This window comes from Hetaerina americana, unplaced genomic scaffold (genome assembly GCF_022747635.1).
Source record: "Hetaerina americana unplaced genomic scaffold, ioHetAmer1.1.p SCAF_80, whole genome shotgun sequence".
In the NCBI taxonomy this organism is placed as follows: domain Eukaryota; kingdom Metazoa; phylum Arthropoda; class Insecta; order Odonata; family Calopterygidae; genus Hetaerina; species Hetaerina americana.
Window position 1 is genome coordinate 608,972 of NW_027287428.1, and position 7,061 is coordinate 616,032.

General features: G+C 40.3%; 1 non-coding gene across 1 annotated transcript; it reads right to left on the reverse strand.

Moving 5' to 3' along the window:
* Positions 1-4,907: 4,907 nt before the first annotated feature.
* On the reverse strand, positions 4,908-4,989 carry TRNAS-AGA (transfer RNA serine (anticodon AGA)). Its single transcript has one exon. It is a non-coding gene; the product is annotated as a tRNA-Ser (tRNA).
* Positions 4,990-7,061: the final 2,072 nt, after the last annotated feature.

Sequence of the window (7,061 nt, forward strand, 5' to 3'; positions counted from 1 at the left end):
AACTGAAAAATCAGATCCGTTTATTCTTTTCCTCAAAAACTCCTCGTGGATCAAAGCAGTCTACCACTCGAAGGGTAATTAGATATGAGAGGGCGCAATTCGTACTAAGCTCTGGGTTAAATTTTCCAAATTTAGAGAGCAGAAATCCCAATTCGTAAAGCATTTTGCAACTTAACATACTACCAGGTTAAAATTTGGGTGATGCTCACAGATATCACTGAGTGAACGCAATCTGTAAGATATTCTGGGAACTGATCTGCATTTTACACGGCGTGGGCATTAAACACCGGGCGAGCTCTATCATTATATATCAGATCAACCTTCCAGCCAAAGGTTGAGTTTTGCACGTATTTATTGCACGCACGTATATACAGGGTGAACGGTGTGGCGCACTAAGTGAGATTTTATATGTACTCGTGATAAGAGCGACAATGACGGTCCTATGGCGGGCTATTGCTTCCCTTCCATCAACTCACGGGAATAGAGGGAGGGAGATGAGTTAGCCAACTCATGCTGTTAATGTGTAACAGAACAGAATTGTGTTATGCATTTAGTCGGAAATAGTAAAGAATTTAAGAAATACACATGTTTTTTTAGTCATAAAAAATGCTCAATTTGATCTGGCGTCCCAAAGACTTGCGGCATCCTTCCTCATTAGTACACTCCCAACATTTTAGAGGAATTAATCTCCCGATCGATTATTCAATATCAAATAACTTCGGCCTCATATGACTGGAAGTTGTTCTTACATAAATAACTAGATGAAATTTTAGGGAAGCATACGCTAGCATAATAATATATTTGATATGAATGACAATCATTCTTAAAAAGCTGCTAACAGGCCACACAATGGAGAGTAGGTAAATAAATGGCCGTCCAAAACTACCAGACCTATTTGTTAGAAATGTTTAAGAAATATAGGTTGATATGAGCAATCTGTGAGTCGTGGTAGTCCAGAGGGTAGGGCGTTGGGCTAATGACCGAAGGGTCCCGAGTTCTATTCCCGGGCAAGGCACTCTGGGCACCTGCAGCCATGTGATTTTTCGGTTACCAGATCTTCCTGGGAAACCATAACCGGCACAGGGAAAGGAACTGGCCCCCCTACCCTGATGAGTGGATTTCACACGCCGTATAGGGCTTAGTACTGGGTGAAGTCCACCATAACCTACGAAACCGACCTTCGGGTTGATTACTGTATTTATGGTTACGGTTATGAGAAATATGCCAGAAAAGGTGGTTTCACACCATTATTAGGTAATCTATATTTCCTCCTTCGCAATATGAATGAAATTTTCAACGATTTGAAGGAAATTATAGAATAAACAATCACAAACATTGAGTCGTTATTTTCAAAGATTGTACTTGCGTACCGTCTATGCCCACAAGGTGCAGGACGTGAACGAAAGAGACCCCAAGGAGCAATCAACGATGCTAATGTCGCGCGCGTCGTTTATGTCTGATAATGTGATTGATAAGGGAAATGCAATCGCCACACAACAAACTTCACTCGACATAACCATACATTTATTGTTGCGAGGGTCGTCAAATCCGTGCCAACAAACACATAAGGCCACGGAGGAGGAAATTCGCAATGTCGGTCGTAATAGCGAAGACTCGCTGGAAGAATCCGTCATTGCTAACCTGGGTTCCATGCAGTAACTTATATAGTTTCTTTCATGTGATACATATTCGAAACGACACTTCTTTCACTGCCGAGCAATTACTTTAGATTATTAAAATACGAGAGAAAAGCGTTTCACATTTCAACTTTGAAGTAAGAAGAAAGGTTTCACCAACATTTGACTGACAATCAATCATATAACCTGTAATGCCTGAATGATTGATTAATTTTGACAAGGTTCCTATATTTGGTTATTACTGCAAAGGGATTAAGTTCCTGTCTCGGCAATTTGATCATTGAATTCTATTTACTTTCTTTGGAGAAAGCCTGACAATGATGAAATCAGGAAGCGATTAGGGATTGTTGTGCGGTGTGAAATCAAGCCTGAAAATTCCTTTCGACCAATATTTTCTTTCGGCACCCATAAAATCTTCAAAGAAATTCGTTCAAACGCGAACGCTCATCTTTTTATGTTGATGTCGGTCGCATTGAAAATTTCACGATCGTTCCTCGGCGAAATCGCTCGGACGGGCCCGAGAACAATGACCTATGACCGAAAGGGTGTAGTGTTGGGCACTTCCCTGATTCGCCAACTTTCAGATCGATCTACGCAGACTGCTGGTAGATTGCTGAGGAGGGTTTTAAGGTCTTATGTGTTTTGTGACACAAATTATAATCTCCCTTCTAGGTGATCGTCTTAATGATGAAAATAAAACTATTACCGAAGGTGATTGCTCTAATTCGAAAGAAGTTTAAGTCACAAATCCGTATGTCCCAACAGATAAGTAAGATGAACGCGTTTTCTAAAAAAAGTAAAGACAAAAATTTCCTTTACGAGCTAGCTTACCATGCTCAGTCATGAATCAATTAATTAATTCTGTAGATTTTGAACATTTTTATTATTACGAGCTGAGAGGGAAGGAATGTTACCCTGCAGAGCTATCACCCTTTTCACGAAGCAGGAAGAGATCTCTTAGACCGTTCATATAGTATGCATGAGAAAACCCATTTTATGGTCAGGTTATCACGTGTTTTTCTAATTAAATAAAGTTTTATTTTGATGGGCTTTCAAGAGAACAACTTTTGGGAATTTTTCTAATAGTTTTGTCATCGTTGTGCTCCTATCCCATGGAATATGATGCCTAAATACATTTCATTCATCCACAAAAAATCGACGTCTAACCTTTCTCCACTCTGGGGGGATGCGGACACCATTGAAGTCTCTCTCATGTCGACCTGACGATATCCAATCACGTAAGTAGTCGTTGGTTAACTATCACCGTAACTCAAAACGATGCTCCTATGCATCCCATCCGAAGACACACTCGGGAAAAGAGCCGAAGCACTTAAACTGTAATTAATCGTCAGCGAGCACACGTTTGGTATGGGAAGCACTCTTTTCAATGGATAAACTGCAACTGTCGTCTCTCTCGTGGCCTACGCTGCCTCGATCCTCCGCGTCTGCCCTCTCACGCTTCCAGTTCTTCTTCCTTCAACCCTTTCCCCTCCTACCCCCACCTTCCCTCGTCTTTCTCATCTCCCTCCTTTCCACACGCGTCCGCTCCCTCCTCTGGGCGTTCTTTTTCTCTATCAGCGGATCTCAGGCCTCGACCGTGGAAGATCATCGTCCACGATTGCCGGGGCCCAGCGGCTCTGGGGTCTCCGTCAAGACCACCTGCTCACTTCGTGCCGTGTTATCCATTTTTTCTTCGCTACATACTTGCACCCTTTACAATAAAAACGAATTCCTTATATCAAATCCAGATTATTTAAAACTTTTAGTAAGCAATTTGAAAGAAATTAATTGTTTCACCAAACTATGCAGCCATACTGGCACAAGTATTACTGTTTGTACTTTAAGTAGTCTTGCGTTGCCTTTATCCATTTAACTCCGGATCCTCAACATGATTTCCGCTATGACACCGCTTGCACCTGGCTGCTAATCTAATCACTGTAGGTTCTAATGCAAGGAATGATATAAAGTGGATTTCTAGATTTCGCTGTAGTGAAACATGCTTTCAAGTTCCTTAAAATATGACTTCTGTAACATGGTTCAGATTTTCTTTTCTCAGTCACTAACAGGGTCCTTTTTCAGCCCCTGATAATGATTAAGTATTCCACTTCATGCAGTTCAGAACACCTACTGTACTTCTTTCTCTTACAGGTAATCCCATACCCAACGTTCTTCCATTTGTAACTCCAGTATCCAGTATCAAAACTTACCTGTTGGCATCTTTTACGTCCATTGTTTCTGTAATTATCGCCATTCCTCTTTAAGTCACCATCTGCGTAAAAGTTTTCTTTACTACAACTAGAATTCTATTGTTGATTATTGTGCCAATAACCAATTCCAGCGCCCACCCAAATTATTCTATTGATTTGAGATTAGAGTAGAAAATTTGAACTTACTTTCCTAACGGACGAGATTACGTTAAATGAAGATTACGACAAAAATTATCATTAACACTTCAGTAATTTTTTGAAAACTATCATATTAATTTCTTATTTTTTTAATATCCATGCGTGAAACACAGTAAGTACCATTTCCAAAGTCCACTGCGTCATTCTGAATTTATTATTGTCGTAACGAGAACGTTCTTCCGACAAAAAGTTCCAGTTTTCAAATAGTTGAAACTTGATCAAGCATAATCAGAAAAAATAATTTTCTATTAATTAATTATGGATATCTCGTGTAGGCATTTCAGTGAATTATATCGGACAAAGAGGCGGAGATTACTTTCCTGTCTTGAGCCGAAACCTATCGTAATTTTTCAGACTCAACCTTATAACCGGGCCTCAAGTGCTTGAACCGCAAAGAGAAGGGGGAGGCGATTATTACACTCGATTGCAGTTAGCCTATAAGATGAAAAAAAATTACAATTTTTTTCCAAAAATATTTGTTTTTTGCAAAACAAAGGAACGGCAATCATTTTGGCAAAATATTTAGGGTTTAAGATTAAGATAAACTTCACCCTCATGGGCGCGTGATACCTGATCACAAATGTTAATATTTTTTAGTTTACACTTGAATCCAATGGAACATCCAAATCTCAATATTTTTAATGATTATCCCATTGAAATGCACGCAGTGAAACAAATGTATAGCTAATATTTTCTGCAATAGTCATCCCGTAAATGATTCATCCTCACCAACATGCACGCCAAGGGCATAAGCTACGTCACTTAGATGAAATCAACATGAAACGAGCAGTTTACCCAGAAAATAAGGTCTCTCTCCTTCTTCCTTCATCTATACCTCCATTTTTATTTAACTCGCAAAAAAATTCGCAGTCGGTAGGATTCGAACCTACGCTCCCAGAGGGAATCTGATTTCTAGTCAGACGCCTTAACCACTCGGCCACGACTGCACATTGCTCATTAATCATGAATATATTTAAATTAAGTTCAGATTTAAAAGCATAAAATTATTTCAACATGTTTCCCCAACATATTCCTAGAACAGAACACAAATTAAGTTCCAATCCTTACTTTGTTCCTCGGAGGACAGCGTGCATGTCGACTAAGTTAGAAAGATGCCTTCCTTACCGAGAATAGGTGATCGCTGGTGATTATTAGATAAATGGCATTCAACACCATTAAGCATTTAGAAAGAGGTCAGTTACGTAATTGCAGAAAAACCGGAAGGAATCATTCTAAAAAAAAGTCACAAACAATCAGAAAAAACTTAAAGGTTTACGTTTCCGGTTACTCATGAGATAATTTAATAGGTTTATGAGTAATATGGCTGCTAAAGGGAGGCAATCCTTTAATACAATGTGCCTATTTACGACCAAAGAAAGACCCGCCTATTATGAGTTTTCTTGTATTTCACATAATTTACATGTGTGCTATTTCCTGCCAAATAAAAAAAGAATGTTTCGAAAGGATAACTGTAACCAATCAAGAGCGGACATCGTCACAGACTGTGACACTGGGGTGTGTCGTACGATATTATCATAAATAACAGGAAAATTCAAACTCTATTTCAATTCCCGTAGACGCCAAGGGTAAGGCCGGCGTCAAAATTAAAAGTGATGACACACGAAATACATGAAGCCAATGAAGCCATCTACGATTAATCGCTGAAACATTAGAAAAAAATTTATTGTTATTGGCCATTGTTATATATACTATATATTTTATACAGCTGCGTACTTCGCCCCGAGCTGACCTCCAATTCCCTCACTCATCCACACCCACTTTCCCAAACTCTCCACTCTTCTTCTTTGAAAGTGGTCCCCCTCTTTTATAAGGTCGATTTTACGACCCGGAGGATAATGGATTCGTGTTATACCAGATGGGGCTGCCCCTAGGATGCTCCTCAACAGTCGCTTTGGGTTTTCCAGGAACCGAGTTGATGCAACGCCAATACTCGAGAGCGAGTTTTAGAAGAGAGGGAATATTAGCAGGTTAGCATCCGATGAAACGACGAGTATTTTGCTCCCATTATAAATGTCTCAATTTTGTTGTTGTGTCATATTTATTGCCTGGTTAATCTTATTTATTCACAATATACTTTTGTTGCTCATCTTTAGTTAATTAATCGTACCTTTTTCCGATACTTAACTCCCTGGGAAGATGGTGGAGCCGGAGGGTAAAACTGTTTATAAGTCGTTCCGATAAATTGACATCCAATTCCTATAAGAAGCTTCAAGCTTCGCCAAACCGAACAAAAATCCCTTCAAGTGCCCGATTCCCGTAGAGAAATCGAACCTTCCTCAAAGACAAACTCTATTTTTCATTCGAATCTCCTTCTCAACTTATCGCTCCCACATATTTGCTCCCCGCCCAATTCCAACCGGTAAGTGAGCCGGTCACATCGTAAGAACCGACACTTTATCAGTCTCCATGTACCAGTTTATCGCAGGAAACAAATAAACCCCCAAGGACGAGAATCCAAGAGTAAATAATCACGGGTATCTACCACCATGAGACACTTTCCCAAGGCGTTCGACTTGGCGGTTATTCGCGCGTTTGTGTCCCCTCGGATGAAACGTCATCCCTCGCCCCCCTTCCGTTGCGACACTCGACTCAATCAAAACCAGATAAGGATTTTCCATGGCTTACTTTTTTGATCGCCCCGCTCGCTCATGCGAAACGTTTCCTCGCCTTGGACGAATGACGTTCACTTAAGGGGACGTTGTTCCCGATGCAGCGTCAATTCTTCTGAGCGCCGAAAAGCGAAGGTTTATTGCAAAGTTCATCTCAATGCAGATTGAAGCGAGTGCGTGGTGAAGAGTAAGGGTTGCTTGCAATATATATTGGGGAATCCAGGAATTGACCGGAGGAATACCTGCGAGTACACGTTACTCACATTAAAAAAACATAAAGAAAGAGTAGTAGTAGTTATTAGGGGAGACGACCTACAACTATGATCATTTGCGCCACTGGGGATAGGTGGGTAATTTGGTAGGGGTGGGCTGTTAAGAGAACTGAGGAA